The sequence below is a fragment of the Balaenoptera physalus genome (assembly GCF_965194825.1).
Source record: "Balaenoptera physalus genome assembly, chromosome: 7".
NCBI lineage: Eukaryota > Metazoa > Chordata > Mammalia > Artiodactyla > Balaenopteridae > Balaenoptera > Balaenoptera physalus.
The window spans coordinates 51,016,946-51,038,892 of record NC_138886.1 but is presented as its reverse complement, the minus strand read 5'-3'; the positions used below and the strand labels follow the sequence as shown (position 1 = coordinate 51,038,892).

The 21,947-nt window shown below is 42.3% G+C and overlaps 1 protein-coding gene and 1 long non-coding RNA gene across 2 annotated transcripts in view; both read left to right on the top strand.

Moving 5' to 3' along the window:
• The window catches only part of LOC309665031, a 61,239-nt gene extending 39,323 nt beyond the window's left edge, over nt 1-21,916 (top strand). The window contains exon 2 of the long non-coding RNA XR_014266173.1: nt 8,714-21,916. This is a non-coding gene — a long non-coding RNA (uncharacterized lncRNA). The remainder of the gene's footprint in view (nt 1-8,713) is intronic.
• The window catches only part of PGM5 (phosphoglucomutase 5), a 187,201-nt gene that overhangs the window by 93,143 nt on the left and 72,111 nt on the right, over nt 1-21,947 (top strand). The window lies entirely within an intron of this gene.

The following is a 21,947-nucleotide window of genomic DNA, read 5'->3' as shown; positions in this document are numbered from 1 at the left end:
TTCATGACTATTTCTATTTTCAGCTGTACAGATAGTATCTTAAGCCCTTTAGTTTAGATGGAGTGTTTGGGGATCAAAGGCAAAAGACTAGGCTTTTTTGAAAGAGTAGAGTGGTGGGTATTGATGGAGACAGGGGTTTTCAGTATTGCATCCCCACTCATCTAACTGCAAAGTCTCATCCTTTCTGTTTCCAACAAAGAGATATTTAACGCCAACTTTCCTTTCCATAGAATTGAATCAAATGCTTGCCCATTTATGGTTTTGGGTTAAGGAAGCAAGGGTCAAGTAGGGTTCTTGGAATATTAGTAACAGACCAACTTAAAAGGAATGCAATGGAAGAATAAGGGGTAACTCTCAGAATCAAAGGAAAAGCTTGTCTCAAAAATAATAGGAACCTGAGGTCAGAATGGCCATCATTACAAAGTCTACAAATAATAAATGCTGGAGAGAGTATGGAGAAAAGGGAACCCTTTGGTGGGAATGTAAATTGGTGTAGCCACTATGGAAAACAGTATGAAGTTTCCTTAAAAAAACTAGGAATAAAGTTGCCATATGATCCAGCAGTCCCACACCTGGGCATATATCTGGAAAGACAAAAGCTCTAATTTGAAAAGATACATGCACCCCAATGTTCATAGCAGCACTGTTTACAATAGCCAAGATGTGGAAGCAACCTAAGTGTCCATCAAGAGATGAAAAGATAGAGAAGTTGTGGTACATATATACAATGGAATACTACTCAGTTATAAAATAGAATGAAATAATGCCATTTGCAGCAACATGAATGGACCTAGAGATTATCATACTAAATGAAGTCAGACAGAGAGACAAATATCATATGATATCACTTATATGTGGAATCTAAAAAACAATACAAATGAACTTATTTGCAAAACAGAAACAGACTCACAGACATAGAAAACAAATTTATAGTTACCGAAGGGGAAGGGGGAAGGGATAAATTGGGGGTATGGGATTAACAGGTGCACACTACCCTATATAAAATAAACAACAAGGATTTACTGTATAGCATAGGGAATTATATTCAATATCTTATAATAAACTATGATGGAAAAGAAAAAATCTACAGATTAAAGAACAACAACAACAGCAAAAAGTAATAGGAACCTGGGTGACAGGAATTATATATGGACAATCTTGTTAGAGAATTGCCTTCCAGATCAAGGAAGAAACTTTATACATTTTCCCCATTTCACTTCACTAGAGCTCAGTCTAGGTTGAGTCACATGCTTGCTCTTTGGCCAGGGAAGAGGGGGGTCACCTTGAGTGACATGCAGTAGGGAAGGGGGTAGGTCTACCAAAGGTGTTTCCTTGAGAAGGGGTTGGATATTGGACAGACAGAAACAACAGTTTCCAGATCACCATGGTGGGGTATTCTACATTTTTAAAAATTAATTTTTATTGGAGTACAGGCATTCTACATTTTAAACTAAACAGCTCTGGAGAGTGTGTGACTGAGTGTGGGTATGGTGCAGGTAGGGGTGGGGAAGGTGTTGGGTGTTCCGGCAGAACAAGCAGTAGTCTAGGAATTGGACCAGGACCAGAACTCCCAAAGGACTCTGCTGTAAGGTGGCAGTAAGACGCCATGGCAAGTTAGTTACTCTTCCTGGACCTCTGCTTTCCTTATTTAAAGAATGAAGAGGTTGGATTTGCTGTTCCCTAAGATCTCTTTTTGCTACAAATATTGAGAGAGGTATATTTTGGGACCAGGGCCATGACTGTATTCCTTAGCTGGGTATAAGACTGTGTTAAATTCAACAGGATTTTTTGAGTGCTTATAGCAGTGGTTCTTAAATGTTAGCATGCATAAGAATCTTTGTGGAGGTTGGGTGGGTGGAGATGTCCTTATTCAGACGCATATTCCAAAGCCCTGTCCCCAGAGATTTGGATTCAGCCATGCTAAGTGGAGGCCAGGCATCTACATTTTAAACGAAATGGTCAGGTAGCTCTGATGCAGGTGATCAAGCCTGCAGACTTGCATACCTACTGGTTGGTTTTCAATGAAACAAAAGGGAACCTTCTCAGTTGGAGCTGCAGGTATTACAAAATATTCAAAGTAGGGCAATGGGCATGGCCATGAAAGCTCCCTCGTTAGGCCCCCTAGATAGTGTGAAGGTGCTGGGAAGACAGTGGACATCAGGGTAGCCAGGGACTCTCTTGTCTTTGCATTGGGGCACAAGAGTCGCAACCACCCAGGGCTCCTGCATTTTGTCGTCAGGCCTCTCACTCCAGTGTAGCCATGTAATAAAGCTGTGGGGTAGAGAGTTCGCCATGAGTACCTTGAGAGTTTTCCTTATTGTGCCAATCTTACGAGGCTCTTAAATAGACCTTTCTAGGTGAGGACATGTGTTTGGGGTCAGCAGAGTCTGATTTCTAAATTTCTGTTTTCAGAAGTTGAACCTCCAGGCTACACTTTCACGTTAAACACATCTCATGTGGGGAGTTATGTTGAAGGATGCACAGTCCATTGTTTTCTTGAGTCTTATAATTTGAACTGCACCCTCTGTCTGGGGATCTCCAAGTGCTTTTTAAGAGTATTTCACTCAAGTGCTCCATGCATACATGTCTTTGTAAATGGTGAAGGAATATGCTTTATGTGTATAAAATGCCTGAATCCTTCTCTACTAGCTTGTACAGTGTGCCATTAAATCCTATAGTGGACATCCAAGGGTTTCTTGGCTTTTTGAGGCAGAAGAATTTGGTCACGTGGACCAGACTGTACTCCAAATAGATTCAGAGTCCTGGCCAAATGAAAGTGAAGTATAGCCAAGGTGAAAGTAGTTTAAGTTGTGATATAAGTTATACTTGGCTATATCCAGGAAACCTACTTGTGTATTATATAATACACAAAATAATAGTGATTTAAAAATAACAATGCTATGAGGACATTAACACAGTATTTAACTGTGGATATCATATGATTTATGATGTACAAAGCACTTTCCCATACATTCCCACTTGATACACCCTCTTGTCTTCATTGGTTCCTATCATAGGACAGAGATTGGACGGGAAAACTTGGTCTGTAACTTCTAACAAAATGGCTAAGGCCCTTTATAGATAAGAACTCTCTGTATTTGCAGCTGACTGTTCCTAAATAGGACTGTGTCCCATTTCTGTGTTATGTTTCAAATGAAATTGTCCTTTCTTTTCAGATACTTGATTGGTTGTGTATATGCTGTGTGTGTGTGTGTGTGTGTGTGTGTGTGTTTGTGTGTGTGTGTGTGTTGCATGGAGAAACAAAGGCTAGGGCTGGAGGGGGTATATGCATGAAGGATACACTCTACAAGTTTTAATTCTTGCTTTATTTTTCTGTTTATCTGATTCTGAGGGGAGTTCAGCATATTCTTTGGCTTCAAGAAATGATATTTGAAAGAGGAATGAAAGTGTTTATTCTTCAGAGTTAAAAAAAAAAAAAAAAAAACCTCAGCAAGTATGCATTCTGTTCCACTTGGTCTTGGAAGTCCTTTGCCAGCGAGATGAGCTTTATATCTTCTCTCTGGTGAAACTTCCCCACGTCTCCTGATCGACATTCCTCCACTTGTGCGCTTCATAAATTAGGAGGGAGGGTGCTGTTGTCATACTTGACCATATAAGGGGAAGAGAGGCCCCATGTTATTTGGTTCTGCCCTCATGTCAGAACTGTATATACACTCAAGGCCTTTTAAGGGAACATGGTGCGTGCAGGGAAAACATCCCCAGGCAGTCCATCCATTTTCCTCGCTACTGCAGGGCTGGTGCCTGCAAGCTCTGTGTCACTTGGAAGCATAAATCACAGGGGGCTGCTGGCGCTGAGCTCAGGGGAGGAAAACCTCGGAGGACTACGCTTGCTGCCTAGTGCTGTTGGCCTCTTCATTTTTACTAAAAGCCTATCTCACCACTTGGCCTTCTGACTTGTAGTGAGAACTTCACAACTTATACATCCTGATGTTCATTTGGACACCCCTCACCCTGCTCCCTGTTACGAATTATTATGATGGCTGCAGTGACGTGACCACGGCTTCCTTAAGATTTCAGATGAGTCTTGTCTGCACTGTAGCATTTGTCTCCGTGTAGCATGAGGTCTCGACTTCAGAGAGGCTGGCCTTGAACCACAGAGCTTCCTCTTCCTAGCTCTGAGAACTCGGACATGTTACATAACCTCTCTGATGCCCAACGTCCTTATCTAAAAATGGGGAAGATAAAGGCGGTAAAATCCATTTTAAAGTGTTTAGCACAGTGCCTGGTGCATAGTAAGTAAACGCTTGATACCTGTTAGCTGTTACTATTATTACTGTTGCTGCCAGAAGAGAGCTATAGTTCTGCTCTTGGCAGCAAGAATTTCCTATAGCTCTCACTGCTCAGATCCAGCACTCTTTTTACCAACATTTTCTTTGAATTCAAAACACATCCAGAAGTCTTCTTAGCAGCCCTGAAGAATGTCTTGGCACAATTCACTGTACAGAGAATAGGCTCTGGAATCAGGCAGGCCAGGGCCTGAATCCCTGCCCAGCCACTTATCTGTTACAGCATTGGACAAACGACTTAATCTCTTGGTACCTCAGTTTTGTGGTCTGTAGTCTGGTGGTAATGGTTGTTTAAATCCAGGTATTTTGGTTGCCACGGGCAGAAATGAATCAAGTATAGAACCAGGAAAAAGAGGGTTGATAGCAATCCTATAGAGATTTCATGGAAATAAATTGCAGTTCGGAGGGCTCTTCAGTGCTGATAGTAAGCAAGGTGGACGGACTTCCCTGGAGGTCCAGTGGTTAAGGTGCTGTGCTTCCAATGCAGGGGGCACGGGTTCGAGCCCTGGTCAGAGAACTAAGATCCCACATGCCGCACGGCCAAAAAAAAAAAAAAAAAAAAAGAGCCAACAGTGAGCGAGGTGGAGACCCTTCTGCTCCGTCAGGTCTCGTGTGGCTCTGTCTGCCTGGTGGACATCCGGTTCAGCCTTGGTCCCATCAGCTCAGATCACCCCGGCCGCAGGGCCTCTGGGCTGGGGCACTTTCTCTGGAAGAGGCAGCAAGTAATAAAGCACAAGGAGGAGGGTAATAATGCCTCGTGGGATTGCTGGGAGGAGTCAGTGCATTACCGTAGGGAAGCACCCAGCATGGTGCCTGGTACTAGTCAGTGCTCACTAAGTGTTCGCTCTGTCCCACCACATCCCTAACTCCCTTCCCCAAGAGTAGACACTCCACTCCTAGAGCCATAGTACCAAAGATGGGGAGAGGAAAGAGAGCACTGATGTCACTTCTGGGTTAGAATTCAAAGGGAAAGAGATAGCTAAGTTTGGGGAAGAGAAAGAGAGGCCTTGAGAGGAGGGGAAGCTTCCACTTGGAGGTACATAGATTGTCTCCTCCGGTGCAGCTAATCACACTCACTTCCTTCTTTGAATTCCACCCACTTGAGCTACATTTCACAGAAAACAGTCCTGCAGGATAGGTCAAAAGGACAGTAACACGACTGTGGGTCTCCTTCAAACTCCTGCCCCTCTGTTCAGGCAGGTCCAGCATCAGCCACGCTGCCAGGGCAACCAGGTAGCTACGTCATCCAGGCCAGGGGGATGTTGGGGAGAAGACTTAGGGAAGCCTGCACGGGACGTCCCTTGATGCCCCCTAACCTTCAAGGCAGAGCCCTGGTCCCATCCAGAGGCTTCTATCCAGTACCCCAGGGGCCCCTGCTAATTTCATTAACAAACCTCCCTTCTCTTCTCGGGTTAGGTCAGAGGTTCTCACACTGCTTTTCTGTTCACAGGCGTAACCCGCTCCCATCAGGAGCACCTGTTGCTCCCTGTAGTGATTCTCAAGCAGGTGGAGCTCTGCCTAGTAGAATCTCCCCACTGAGTTTCTGATAATCCCTCCTGACCCTGTTAGAATGTAGCTCAGAGGTTGTTTTTCCATCAGTAAACATCCCTCAAGCACCTGTTCAGTACCTGGCCCTGTGCTAGGAGTTGGTCTTCAGAGAAGGACATAGCCCTTGTCCTCCTGAAGCTGCTGGAGGAGATGGACCAGCACAATGATGTTTTGCACGAGGCTGTGGGAGAGCAGAAGAGACACCTGTGATGGGGTGATCTTGCTGCCTTCAAGGAACCCCTGCAGCTCTGGAGGTTCTTCCCAGAAACTGAGACTTAAAGGACATTTAACAGTTAGCTAGCTGAAGTGAGGGAAGCTGTATTCCTGAGTCCTGGGGGACAGAAAGCATGGCTTATCTGGAAATTGCAAGCTTTTGGAGTCCCTGGAAGGTAAAACTGGAGAGTATTTCTTCAAGGGAGGACAGACTCTTTCCCTTGATGCCAAGCTTGGCTGTGAGTGCCCTGGGGCCCCCAAGGTCATAGCCCTTTTAGTTCCCATGCAGCACCTTCCCAGGAAACACTCTGTGCCAGTCCACAGTGGAGGGAAGTGGGGTGGTGGCAGGTCCCGATCCCACACAGCCATCTCTCAGGTTCAAACCCCTCTGGCAACCCCTGTTTCCTTGCAGGCTATCGCCAATGGATGAGTCACTTTTCTTTGAAACCTTCAAAAGACCCACTTACCCCAAGGAGGGTGAGGATTTCTGCCTGTTAAATTGTGCTGCTTTTCTGGTATGTTTACTGTGTCACGACCACCCCCATCTCTTCCTTTGAGGACACTGAGACTCACAGAAATGCAGCGACTTACCAACAAAAGTTAGTGAAAGATGGAATCAGGATTTTAACCCAGGTTGGTCCGCCCAAGAAGCCCAAGCTTGTTCCACTCTGCTGCCCAGTCTCCCTAGAGCAGGGGTCCCCAACCTCCGGGGTCTAATGCCTGATGATCTGAGGCATTTCTATAATAATAGAAATAAAGTGCACAGTAAACATAATGAGCTTGAATCACCCCAAGACCATCACCCCACCCCTGGTCCATGGAAAAATTGTCTTCCAAAAAACCGGTCCCTGGTGCCAAAAAGGTTGGGGACCGCTGCTAGAGCACTACTGGAGAAGTGAGTGGGGAAGTAAACCCACCCCTCTCAGTAGCAGGTATTGTTATTATTCCAGTTTCTTGGATGTGAACTGCAAATAAAAGAGGACAAGTGGCCTATGAGGGTCACAGGATGAAAAGTGTAAGAGCTGCACTTTGAACCCAGGCTTGTCAGATTTCAAAGACAGTGCGGTACTTACAGGCTAGGGGGCTGGTTGTCCTGCTCACGTTTGCGGAAAGTGCCACGGTGTGGCGAGAGCTGAACCTCAGCCTGCCAGCGTTTGATTGCCATCTTCCGTATTCTCTTGAGACAGACTCACACCTAGGCTAACCCTGATGTTCAATGCCAATCTGAGTCTGGACTCCCAATCAAATAATATCCTCTGAGGACTTCTTAAACATTGTGCAATATGTACATCAAAATTTGGTTATTAGCATTTTGAATACACACATGTATATATGTATATATATCATATATATATTTGTCATATTTAATCCAAATTCTTTACTCTGTATATATCTTTAAAGTAATAGAATGTTTGTAAATAAAGGTTTTTATCTTGCCCAAAGTCTATATATATACATATATATATGGTTGCATTGCTTAATTGATCACCATCATTTGCGTATAGTTTGTCTTCACTCACAGCTTTTTATAAACCCTCCTAGAATAAGAATCTTCTAGAAATAAAAAACACCACTTGTTATAAGTATAGACACCAAGACCTACTAATTCAAGATATTCTTGTGGAGGGGTCTAGCAATCTGTATCTTTAATAAGTACCCCAGATGATTGTTATTATCAAGAAAGTGTGGGAAGCACTGGCTTCTGTGAAACTGAGTGATAAAGCACCACCAGCTAGACAAAAGAAGAGGGAAACTCGTCCAAGCTGTGTGCCAGGTGAGGCCTTTAAAAACACTATCTGGGTACCCCATAGATGTCATCTTACTCTAAGTTTATAAAAGTTTACATCACAGGAAGTCATTTTGCTACTTTTATTTGAGTTGAATATGCACATTTGGTTTCACGAGGGGAAAAAACCCCAACTGTCATATTTCATCCAGCTAGAAAGTCTGTTACAAGTGAATGACCGTATTTTTTTTCTGACCTTTGGAGCATTGCCTTGAGATTTTTCCAAGAAACTCCGTCAGTAGCCTAGTGCCAAGTTAGTGTGCTGGGGTTGCATGCATCCATATCTGGCTTTCCAGATGGGCATTATTAACTGCACTGGATATTGGCAGAGAAAGTGGGAGCTGGCTGAGAGAATTCTGGGATGGAATGTTCAGAAATAAATTTGTAGGACCTGCTGAAAATAAATATAGTATATGCACAATGTGGTGGGGATAAAGTGAAGGAGAAGATGAAGCAGTCTCCCTGAAACCTTACTGTGCAAGAAACTACCTAAGATTCTGACAAGAGTTACACCACTTTCCCTTGCCCCCAACACACACACACACACACACACACACACACACACACACTCATACACACCATACACATGCCCACCCCCCCCACATGTCCACACACACACAAGCACACACATACACTCACATGCCCACATGCACTTGGGTCATTTTATCCCTCATTGGCATCCTCAGCTTCTTGCCTAGGGCCTTTGATATTCATAGCCTTAAAAGTAGAGACCTGAAAACAATTACAGTTGATCCTTGAGCAACACGGGTTTCAACTAAATGGGTCCACTTATATACAGATTTCTTTCACTAAATACCTACTACAGTAATACATGATCTGAGATGGGTTGAATCTGCAGGTGCAGAACCATGGATACAGAGGCCCGACTGTAAAGTTATATGCGGATTTTCAGCTGCACAGGTGGTAGGTGGCCCTAACCCCTGTATTGTCCAAGGGTCAACTGTATTAACTCCAAAATGAAGAAAGCTGCAACATCGACATGAGTAACTGCTTAGTTTAATGTAAAAATGTAACATTTTGTCACTTTATTATTAAATTTAGTATCCAGGTAGTCAACACTTGAAAATAATTTGTAGTATGTATTTTCTCATTTTGAAAGGATCCCCAAGTGTGCATGACAGATGAGAAATCTTGTCAATAGTTAATTGAGTGACTTGTAGCCTCATTTCAAAACCAAAATTATAAAAATCCTTTCAAGATTCTTTTAAAGCAAGAAGTCAGTTTTTATGTGAGATGTAGATGTATTTTAATATGGTTGGTATGATATGGGTTGAGGCCTCACCCACACATGCACACTCACAGAGTTCACCACTTCTGAATGCTATTGGGTAGGGCATACGGTTGGAGAAAAAGAAAATGTGCTGTTTAAAGCTGTGTCTTCAACAGTCCAAAGACTGCAAAAGGCTTTAGGGTCCACCCTTAGTCATAGGACCATTGGGGAGGGTGTGATCCACCCCTTGCTACACCAGGAATGTGTTTAAGGGACTTGAGAGCTATAGCTTCTGCTCTGGCTACATGCAGGTGAAACTGATGGAGAGCTTCTGCATCCAGTTGCACAGGTTGTGCATTGCGTAAGGGCCCCGCATTCCAAGGGGGCAATGTTCACACTGAGGACACTTACATTTAAATATTTATTATGACAGTGTTTTCACAGGTGGCATTAAAGTGCTCTCTTCTAAGAAAAGCAGTGTGCTACCACACTTTTTTGAAAGCTGGAAATTATTGGGTCTCAAAGATGATGTAGTACCTTTAGCACCAGGGCACTGCTTGGGCTGCAGCCTGGGCCGATGGAAAAGGCAGTGCTCCTACCTCGCCACTCATCTGTATCATCCCTTCCCTGTAGGAGGTGGTGTCTTGACCTGAAGAGAATTGTTCCTCTCACAGGAGACTGTGCCCTTGCAGTGGTTCTCAATGCCCAGAAGCCATCGTGTCCTCTGCTGACCCTGTCCCTCCTCTGTGTGTCCCCAATTAGGCCCAGCAATCGGCTGAAAACATGGAATGGATCCACACAGAGAAACATTTCTGTGCCTCAGTCTCTGTAAAGGGGGAAAGAACAGTTGAGAGGCATTCTGATTCCCCACGGAGACTCTACTTCTTCAACTAATTTCAGGAACTGTGTGTTCTCACCAACCTATTTTGGTCCCCATCCTCCAGAGACCACTAGGCCCTCTGAGAGAGAGTCTATCCCACTGCATGGGTCGCCCTGAATGCAAACAGCTGCTTTCCCCATCTCCTTCCTCTTCCCCTACTGCCTCCCTAGGGACTGAACCCCAGGATCAGATTTAGATAGCGAAGAGCCCTGCTGTCAATCACCCTCACTGGCCCTGCCCCTGGGCTGCCTCTCTCTGTTGAGCCCAGAACTTCCTGCAGTCCAGGACCTGGAGGAGGGTATCCGCTTCCCGGGGATGCCCTTCCAGTTAACTCGTCTCTCAAGCCTCTTTGGAAAGGCATCCTCCTGAGAATCCTTGATGTGACTCCAGACTATTTGACATGTTCCTTCTCCCTTGCTCTTCAAAAGTGTTCCGTGGGAGTAAAGTCCTTTGAAGCGCATCCCTGCTATAGTCATATAAGGGATATATTTCTTGGTTTATCTTAACCAGTGTTTTCCAGCATGTGCTGCATGAAACGTCAGCCCCACGAGGTGCTACTTATAAACATGAGAAATATGCACCCTCCCCTCTCTTTAAAGTTTTACAGTGAAATGAGCATTTAGTTCTGAGAAATCCTGCAAAGGTAAAGAGAGACCAGTTTTACCATAATCTCCTACCTTTTCACAATAAACTTACAGCAGTGGACTTCGTAAACTAACATACACTTACTTAGAAGTAAGGTTATCGATCTTTTCAGCCAACTCTTTGTACATAATTCCACGTGGAAGTTCGTCCACCGTAACTTAATTTTATCCTGAGCTTTCAATGGTCTCATGTACTTGCTCCCTCTGGTATTTGAAGGACTTAGTTCTGGAATCTAAATGACGTTGGTACCCATGTAGGAGAAGTCTGTGTTCCGATAGTCTGCGTTCCACAATGTTTGCACGGAATTAACAAATGTCATTAAGTACTTGCTCTGTGCCAGTCAGAGCCCTTGCCCTCCGGGGGCTCACAGATTAGAGGCAGTCAGCTGTCCCAACATCTAATGCAATAACCTGTGCTGAGTGTGTAATTGGTAGGGTTTCCTGTGGCAGCACAAAGAAGGGACTGGACGCATTGACCTGGATAGTCGAAATAGCCTGAGTGTAGGGGGCTGGATGACGAGCGTGCTGGGTATCTTCCATTTGCCCCCAGATGCCTCTCCTCTCTCTCCCTACACTCTGTCCCGCAGGCTGACCTCTGTGGACTGTATCAACGGCTCATCCTCCCTCCTGATTTCAGTTGGGTTTGGACAATTGGGAGCACTACAGATATCAGACAGCTGGAGGAGAATGGGGTCAGGAGTTGGTTTCTCTCCTTGATGGGTTTCTGTGGGCTGGCAACATGTCTCCTCTGAAGGTCGTGGCTCCTGCCAGGCAGCGCTCTCCACCCAGCTCTGTCTCTGGTTCCAGGAATGAGTCTGGGGGTGGGGTAATGCTCGCCCTGATGTTACTTGCCCTGGGGTACTGTACTGTCCATTGTGCTCCCCTTCTCCACTGCCCACACCTGCCTAAATAGCACCTGTGTTTTGTTGTTTTGGTTTTTAAATTTTATTTATTTATTTATTTTTGGCTAAGTTGGGTCTTTGTTGCTGTGCGCGGGCTTTCTCTAGTTGCGGCGAGCGGGGGCTACTCTTGGTTGCGGTGTGCAGGCTTCTAATTGAGGTGGCTTCTCTTATTGTGGAGCACGGGCTCTAGGTGTACGGGTTTCAGTAGTTGTGGATCACGGGCTCTAGAGCGCAGGCTCAGTAGTTGTGGCGCATGGGCTTAGTTGCTCCGCGGCGTGTGGGATCTTCCTGAACCAGGGATCGAACCTGTGTCCCCTGCATTGGCATGTGGACTCTTAACCACTGCGCCACCGGGAAAGCCCAGCACCTGTGTTAAACGCTCCTCACATTACTCAGTTTGAGTGTGTCATCTATTCCTGTTGGGACCCTAACTGATATGAAGAGTAGCCCCATCTATGTGAACTATGTGTGCCAGGATCTGAAGCTGCATGGTGATTTAAGGAGGCTCTACCAAAATAGCAGTGTGCTCCGGCAGGAGGAGAGAGGGAAATGCAGGAAGCAGCAGCTGGAGAGGTAACAATGCTAACAGCTATTGCTGCTGTCCGTGCACTTCTCTGAATGTTTGGGGCTTCCCAAGGATCACCTCATTTAGTCCTCCCTGAATAAGGAAGATTCACTGTTATTACATTTCACAGGTGAAAGAGCTGGGCTTATTGAGTTTAAGTAACTTGGCCAAGGTCACTCAGCCAAGAACGGGTGGAGCTGGGTGGGGACTCAGGCAGTCAGAATTCAGGGTCCATCCTCTCGTCCACGCAGAGGCGTTTGGACTTGATTCCACGGCAGTGCACGTCTGCCTGCCTTTCCTGTCCGCTCAGCTTTACCTTGTGCTGTAAACGTCATTTCCCACAAAAGGACACCAACTTCTCCAATAAGTTCTTCTCTTTCCACATAACTATGTCTTATTAAATCAAAACGTTTCAAAAAGATAAATTAATGTGACATGAGCTTTCTTTATACTTATCAGCAAAATTAAACCCAATCCTGAGTAAGGATGGACATCCTGGAAGGGTAAGTGCGGCCTTGAATATGTGATGCTTTTCAGTTGGGGTGGGTGCTTCTGTGTCCCGTGATAAATACTCATTTTCTCAGAGCCCATTTAGGGATGGCTGCCTGATGACTTGACCTGACATCCCAGGAAACAGCGAACTGGGTCATACATGAAGCCACAGATCTCTGAGAAAGCTGATAATGACATGATATTTTAATGTTTACCTCTGCTCATGGTATACCCATAGAATGGTGATGCAGCATTACACAAATACTTCTTTTCTCTGGGTTTTGTTTTTCCTTTAAAACGAGTATCATTTTACAGCCGCTGTATATTTATTTAATGTTCCATGCCCAGATGTCCCATTTCTCCTGTTTTATGACATAGGAGCAATAAGGTTTTTTAATACCATCCAGGAAAAGATGCTGATTGAATCCAGAAGAGGAAACACAGAAGGTTTTAAGAAAGAGAAGCTTTGTTTAGTGAGATGTTTTATCTCCTGGGTTAGAGCTCTCACATCAGTTAGTATTTACTACTTTTTGTCTATAGTTGTAAAGGAATTGATTCTAAATCTTCCAAGGGTATTATATAGGCTTTTAAAAAAGCTTCAGTAAGGTGTCAACATACTTTAAAATTCAAAGCAAAACAAAAAGACAAGAAGATGCTTCACTTTTTGCTCTTCAGGGAGCAATCTCACGGGAATCTGAAGGACAGCTGACAGTCAGTCTTCTCTTTATCTCTCAGCTTAACTGGAACACTCAGGGCTTAATATTTGCCAGCCCTAGCCCCTCAACAGTTTTTCTTCTTTGAAAATAATTAGAACCAGGAACAATTTACATCAAAGTTCTCAAGCATCAAGATGGTAAACATAGACACTTGTTGATTCCCAGACATAGGGTTCCCGATTATTTGCTAGCTTAAGAGAGTGAACCTGTGATTCTTTCAATTTTACGTATTTTTCTCTTGGATCTTTGGTCCAAGTCCAAAGCCAAATTTTTTCTTTTAAGTGAACATCCTCAGAAATATGCCTGCCTTATGTTTCCTAACAAAACTTAAAATCTAATTGGGAAGGATCCTATTTTCCTCTGTAACACTTACCTAAAATGAAAGTACAGAAGCTTTTGGATAAAGCAGCAGAAGCCCCTGGGTTTGGGGTCCACCTTTGTTTTACTATTGCCCCAAATCTAGAATTTTTTAGGGAGCATGAAACATACAGTTATATTTTGCTTTTTTTTTAAAAAATAAATATTCTTTAAATATGTCCATTTCCCTTTGGATTAAGTGAAAGTTCCAATACCCAGAACAGTAATAGTGTTGTAATACTGTAGGACATTTCACAGTTGTTAGAGCACTTTCTTTTCTTTCTATACCATTTCATTTGATCCTTATGACTTCCCTGATAAGACAGGCAAGGGAGGTGTTATTTAGTATGTGAGTTTTGAGGTTTAGACCAGGCTGAGATACTACAGGCCCCAGGAACAAGCAGCTCGCTGCTAAAGTTGACATATATTAATATTTATATATATGGTTGAAAAACTTTTGTGGTCATCTTTTTGTGACAGCCTCATGTTTTATATTTATTTTACCTGAAAGTGTGAGTTGCTCCATTCAAAGGATGAGGAAAGAGTGAACTTTGAGATTGGTATTAGAAAGCAAGGCCTAGTTGAACTCTGCTTAATTCTTATTGGTGAGCTGAGTAGGCTGCCTTAGAAATGCTTTTAAAGTGCAAACTCACATAAGCCTTTTTCCTCAGAGCAACTCCAGCCAGCAGTGCCAGATATCAAAGAAGGGATCTGGAAGTGAACTCATCCATGTGAAAATACCAGCGGACAAACTTGCAGGCAGTTTTGTTCCATGTCTACCAGACATTAACCAGCATGTCCAGAATGCTATTAAACTCCATCTTCAGTAGTTTATTTCTTGGGATGATGTAAATAAGGCTCATTTAAACATGTACTCAGTCATAAATACTACAGGGGGTTTTTCTTTTAAATAAAACAGCTTATGGAGCTCGATATCAAAAAAAGAAACAATCCAGTTAAAAAATGGGTGGAAGACCTAAATAGACATTTCACCAAGGAAGACATAGATGGCCAAGAGGCACATGAAAAGATGCTCAACATCACTAATTATTAGAGAAATGCAAATCAAAACTACAATGAAGTATCATCTCATGCTGGTCAGAATGGCCATTATCAAAAAATCTAGAAACGATAAATGCTGGAAAGGGTGTGGTGAAAAGGGAACCCTCCTGCACTGTTGGTGGGAATGTAAATTTATACAACCACTATGGAAAACAGTATGGAGTTTCCTTAAAAAACTAAAAATAGAACTACCATATGACCCAGCAATCCCACTACTGGGCATATACCCTGAGAAAACCATAATTCAAAAAGAGTCATGTACCACAATGTTCATTGCAGAACTATTGACAACAGCCAGGACATAGAACCAACCTAAATGTCCATTGACAGATGAATGGATAAAGAAGATGTGGCACATATATACAATGGAATATTATTCAGCCATAAAAAGAAACAAAATTGAGTTATTTGTAGTGAGGTGGATGGACCTAGAGTCTGTCCTACAGAGTGAAGTAAGTCAGAAAGAGAAAAACAAATACCATATGCTAATGCATATATATGGAATCTAAAAAAAAAAAAAAAATGGTACTGATGAACCTAGCTGCAGGACAGGAATAAAGAGGTAGATATAGAGAATGGACTTGAGGACATGGGGTGGGAGGGCGAAGCTGGGGCGAAGTGAGAGTAGTAACATCGACATATACACACTACTGAATGTAAAATAGATCGCTGGTGGGAAGCAGCCGCATAGCACAGGGAGATCAGCTCGGTGCTTTGTGACCACCTAGAGGGGTGGGAGAGTGAGGGTGGGAGGGAGGGAGATGCAAGAGGGAAGAGATATGGGAACATATGTATATGTATAGCTGATTCACTTTGTTATAAAGCAGAAACTAACACACCATTGTAAAGCAATTATACTCCAATAAAGATGTTAAAAAAAAAAAAAAAAAGAAACAGAACAGCATTCCTGAAGCTCCCTCGATCCCCATTCCAATCACTACCTCCCCCTCCTCCCCAGAGATAACCTCTATCCTGACTTCTGTCACCAATGACTAGCTTTTTTGGTTATTTTTTTCCAGTTTTATTGAGATATAATTGACAGATAAAACTATAATATATTTAAAATATACAACGTGATGATTTAATACTGATAGACATTGTGAAATGATTATCACAATCAAGTTAATTAACTCGTTCATCACCTCACATAGTTTTTTTAGTGCGAATTCTGCTTTCAGCAAATTTCAAGTACACAGTACATGTTAATGACTATAGTCACTGTGCTGTACATTAGATCTTCAGAACTTATTTATCTTTTAATTTTTTATTGAAGAATAGTTGATTTACAATGCTGTGCCAATCTCTGCTGTACAGCAGAGTGACTCAGTTATACACATACAGACATCTTTAGAACTTGTTTTTCTTATAAATGGAAATTTGTACCCTTTGACCACCATCTCCCCATTCCACCTCCCCACCCCAGTCCCTGGCAACCACCAATCTACTCTTCATTTCTATGAGTTCAGCTTTATTTTTTTTTTAGACTCCACATTTAAGTGATACCTTAACAGTATTTGGTTTTCTCTGTCTGGCTTATTTCACTTAGCAGAATGCCCTCCAGTTTCATTCATGTTGTTGCAAATAGCAGAATTTCCTTCTTTTTTTTATGGCTGAGTAATATTCATTGTATGTATATACCACATCTTCTTTATCCATTTATCTGTCATTGGACACGTAAGTTGTTTCTGTATCTTGGCTATTGTGTATAGTGATGCAATGAACATAGGAGTACAGATATCCTTTCGAGATCCTGTTTTCATTTCCTTTGGATAAATATCTAGAAGTGTGATTACTGGATCATATGATAGTTCTTTTTTAATTTTTTGAGGAGAGGACCTCCATGTTATTTTCCATAGTGACTGTACCAGTGTACATTCCCACCAACAGTGCACAAGTGTTCCCTTTTCTCCACATCCACACTGGCTCTCTTATCTCTTATCTTTTTGATAATAGCCATTCTGTCAGGTTGGCTAAAAACCCAATAATAGGTGTGAGGTGATAGCTCATTGTGGTTTTGATTTGCACTTCTCTGATGATTGGTGATGTTGAGCATCTTTTCATGTATCTCTTGGTCATTTGTGTGTCTTCTTCAGAAAAATTTATTTTCCTATTTAGACCCTTTGCCCATTTAAAAAAAATTAGATTGTTTGTTTTCTTGCTATTGAGTTGTAAACATTCCTTATATATTTTGGATATTAACCCCTTATTGGATATAGGGTTTGCAAATATTTTTTCCCATTCCATAGGTTGTCTTTTCATTTTGTGGGTTGTGAATATCCTCTTTCGTAAAGTGCCTAATCAAGATTTTTGCCCATGTTTTAAAGGTTATCTGCCTTTTTTATTGATTTGTAGGAGTTTTTACATATAAGCTACGCATAAGTCTTTTGTTGGATATATGTGATGCAGATATCTCCTAATCTATGTAGATGGAGGCTTTTTAAAAAGGGACTGAGAGTTCAGTATGTAGAAAATAGAACCAAGAGGTGTGCTCAGCTCTTAAGAAAGTGGATGTTTGAAGATAAATTGAAGGAAGAGGGACCTGGATCTTGTCCTTTTAAAATCTATTGGAACTTTCTTAAAGTAGAATTCCAAGAGTAGCTGATGCTGCCTCATGTACTTGATATAATTAGTCATTTTTTATTTGGCTGTTCTCTCGCAAGGTAAAAGAGAGTCATTAGTAAACATTGGTATTCCAGTAGAATATTGTCACATACAATGATGTAGTACTGTATAATTAAGTTAATAGATATTTTAATACCTACCGTGGGCATGCATGGCGCTGGATGCGGGGGGTGCAAAGGTGGGTGTGCTAGCACCTCTACATGTAGTGAGCTTTTAGGGATCTTTCAGGATGCTTTTGTATCTGTTATCTTGTTTGAGCACATGAGGGTAAGGCGACCACCAGACTGGTAAAATAGAAATAATGTGTCCTTCTGCTTCTCAGACTTTTGACTCTCATATATTTCTGCCCTAATTCTGTAAAATCTTTATTTTCAAGAAATGCCTTTGTCTTATCCTGATAGCCCCACCAATTAATACCTGGAGAAATTCTCTTTGCTCAAAATGACTAATTTAAATAAAACATGCAGAAATTACTTAATTATTTCTTAATATAATATAAGGAACCTACAATGAGAAAAGACCATAAAATAGAGATACTTTTCCCCTTGCTATTCAACAATACTCCTTAAATAATAGATATTAATCAACTGAAATCATACAGAATTTATTGAGGGCAAGTCTGACAAGGTTTTATGTTATCCTAGACATTGAAGAGCTATAAAGGTATATAAGATGCAGCCCCTGCCCTCAAAGAACTAACACACTGGTGGTTGTAGTGGTAGTATCTGTGTGTGGAGGGAGAGTGTTAAGAAGGTAACAACTGTACAATGACAATGTGAACATAAAAACCCCCTATCAAGAGAGGAAGCCTAGGACAGGAAGAGTTACTTTGGATTGATAACGGCAATGAAAAAAGAATTGTATTTGTTACGATAATGGAGCTGGTGCTACAGAACTAATCCCAAAGTGTACAATGGCTCAAACATGGCAAGAGGTTATTTCTCAGTCTTTAGAAGTTAAAAACAAGTGTTCCTGATTGGTGACTAATTCTGCTCCAAATGGTGATTCAGAGATCCAGATCCTTCCAACTTGTAGGTCCACCATCTTCAACATGTGGCTTCTAGGATTGCTGGGCTTGTCCACATTAGACTGGCAGAAGGAGAAAGAACATGGAGGATGGGAAATTTTAATAACCAGATTTGAAAAGAGTGTGCATTGTCTCCACTGGAGTTCCGTTGGCTAGAACTCAGCATGTGGCCACAGTGAACCTCGTGGGAGGTTGGGAAGTGTAGTCCAGCTGTGTGTCCAGGAAAAGATACTTTTGTTGACCACTAGCAGCCTTTGCCACAGGATTCATGATGGCAGGGCATTTAAGAGAGGTTTTGAAGCAAAGTGAAGTATTTTGAGAGAGATTGGAAAGGAGGATTAATCCAGGTAATATGAAAAGCATGAAGAAGGACTCAAAAAAACAACAACAAAAATGCAAGAGCATATTTAGAAAATAAGAGATGGTTCAGTTTTTAGGCGCATATGGGGAGTATCATGGGAGAAAGTATTGGCAAAATAGGTTGAGGCTATTTCCAACCTGAAGCCACATTTTTAGAGGTTTTAAAATCCACACTAAGAAGCTTATATCCACCATGGTTTGTTTTGTTTTGTTTTGTTTTGGCTACCAAGGCTCACTCCCATTTGCAGGAAAATTGTGGCCCAGATTCATTTTCTTTCTTTCCCTTCATATGCTGGTCTTCCCTAGAAAGTGAGTTTTGTTTGTCTCTGACACATGGTGGTGGTAGTCAGGGAGAGGGGAGCAGACCCTCAGCATGAGCAGCTTCATTTTTAGCTTTTGTACCAGAGACTCCACTGGGGCCTCCTGCCAAAAACCAGTCTAGAGCCTGGTATCTGCTGAATGCTATGGTTGGGATGGATCCCAAGTTCAGTAGAAGGAGAAGGGAGGGGCATTCCTTTCTGACTCTAGGACACATCAACTCATGTTCAGGATCCTGGAATTTAATTACCCATATTGTTATCTTAGCTTGTACAGCTGCAAATGTGGCTCATAGTTATAGAAGTATCCGGTCCTTTAAAATCCAGCCTCAGCCTTCAGCCCGATGACCTCCTGACAGTGATCAGCTGAGAAGGGTGGAGCTGGGGAAATCCTCTCCACTCCTTTCAGTTCTGCCAACTTGGCTTTGAACCAACAAGAATGTTTTGGCCGGAGAATATATATCCCCACACCCTCTAGCCTCTCTCTTACCCTCACCTTTGCCCCATGTTGCATATTCTATTTCGTAATCTTATGCATTCATTTTAGCTAAATTAATTTTGACCCAGGCTTTATTATGTGCTGCCCTAGAAAGCTTCTATGTGAATGATTTCTCCTTCCTTGAGCTTCTGACCATAAATTAATGGCTGTGAAAGCTTACCTTTGCTCTCCAGTTTGGAGAGGATTTGTTTCATTATTCCTACCAGGATGTAAACATGATTGTATATCTTTCTTAGACTACTGAGGAAAAGAGAACCTTTGACGTAACACCCAAGCATCCAAAAGGTGCTTGTTTTCAAAGCAAACTTTTTTTTTTAAGACTTTTTTTTTTTTTTTAAGTTGAACCTTTATTTATTTATTTATTTATTGGCTGCATTGGGTCTTCATTGCTGCGTGTGGGCTTTCTCTAGTTGCGGCGAGCAGGGGCTACTCTTTGTTGCGGTGCACGGGCTTCTCATTGCAGTGGCTTCTCTTGTTGTGGGCTCTGTGGGCTCTAGGCGTGCAGGCTTCAGTAGCTGCAGCACGTGGGCTCAGTAGTTGTGGCTCGCGGGCTCTAGAGCACAGGCTCAGTAGTTGTGGCATATGGGCTTAGTTGCTCCACGGCATGTGGGATCTTCCCGGACCAGGGCTTGAACCCATGTCCCCTGCATTGGCAGGCGGATTCTTAACCACTGCACCACCAGGGAAGTCCCTCAAAGCAAACTTGAAAGAGACTTGGCACACAGTTTTTTCAAGATTGTGAGCACATTAATTACATTTGGGTTCGATGGAAAGAGAAGCGTTATGTTCCTCTTGCAAGAGTTCTAGATATTTTTTCCTCTAGGTGGCCACAAAACAAACCTAAAGAAATCACTGTTACGTCGTGTCCTTTGTCCTATGTGTATTTTTCTTCCTCTTCTTCATCGAGATACCCTCACTGGTTCCTCTCCATGGTCACCTTCTGCATGTACAGTCATCAAAGGACTAAACCTTGCTGGTGGCAGGCATTTGGTGTTTTTCTCTTTGGGTTGCTTCCATGTGGGGCCAATGAAACTCTTCAGGCCAGTGTCTGTGGCAGCAGCTCATTCCCCAGCCAACTTTGGGGTTTGTATATGTCTTGAAGCACTAAAACATTTGGGGAGACAGCGTGGTGTAGTGGAATGGAACATGGACAGAAATTAAGCAGACTTGGGTCCAGAATCTAGCTTTGCCTCTTATCTCTGTGAGATCTTGAACAAAATACTTGAACTTCTGGGTCCTCTGAGCCTGAATTTTGACAGTAGAGCTTAGTTTTAGCTGTTTTTAAATTTTATCTAAATGGAACTTTATAGTGTATATTCCTTTGATACTGGTTTCTTTCACGTGATATTATGTTTGTGAGATTCATTCAAGTTGTTGCATGTAGCACTAGTTTGTTCAACGAAATTTATGTTATTGCATTATATATTGCAAATCATTTGTCCCTTCTACTTTGATGGACTTTTGTTTCCGTTATTACCAATTGTGATTCTATGATCATTTTTTAAAAAATCTTGTGTACATACTCTGTTGAGTAATGTCACTTGCTGGGTTCCCCAGGAAGCAGCTCTGAGAGAGATTCGCTTGCAGGAACTTTATTCCTTTCTGCCATCAAGATCAAAGTTTCCTTCAAGAGCAATACCTATGGGGGAGTGAGGAAGGAGGATCAGACAGAGAAGTTGGAGCTGAAATGGCCCTACAGTGTTGTGCCAAATAGGGGCAAGAAGCCTAGACCTTTATACATCTCTCATTTGCCAGGCATTGGATGTGGATTGACCCAAGGAAGGGAGCATGATTTTGAGTGAGACATCTCTCTTTAGCAGAGAGTGGGGGCCACATCTGTGAGCTGTCACCATTCCTAGAAGCCATAAACTTTCCTAGAAGCTGGTAGAGTGAGTGTTCCAGTCCTAAAAGTCCTAAAATGTGTGTGTGTGTGTTTGCGTGTTGGGGGTGAAGCTGAGCAGTGCACCACAGTGTCTACTACATCGTTAGTATTAATTTCTAGGAGTTGAATTGCTGGTTCATAGGATATGTGTATATTCATCTTTAGTAGATACTGTCAAACAATATTCCAAAGTGTTTGTACCCAAATACCACGTTAATTTAGATTCCAAGATTCCCCAACTGGGATCTTACCACCAAGATAAAGGAATATATATAGAAGTGAAACATAAATGTGAGAATATGCTATACATTAACTGAACATCTTCTATATTATGGGGAAAGCAAAATTGAGTACCATTGGAGTAAGCTATTTATCATCCTCTACCTATGGCTTGACATCTTGAAAACTGTCCACGTTGTTCAGGATGTTCTAAAATCTAGTTATGGCATTAACAGATCTTAAAGACTTCCTTATGTTCTGAGAAAAAAAAAAAAGGAAAGGAGAAATATGAATTAACTGTTGCCTCGAATTTCATTT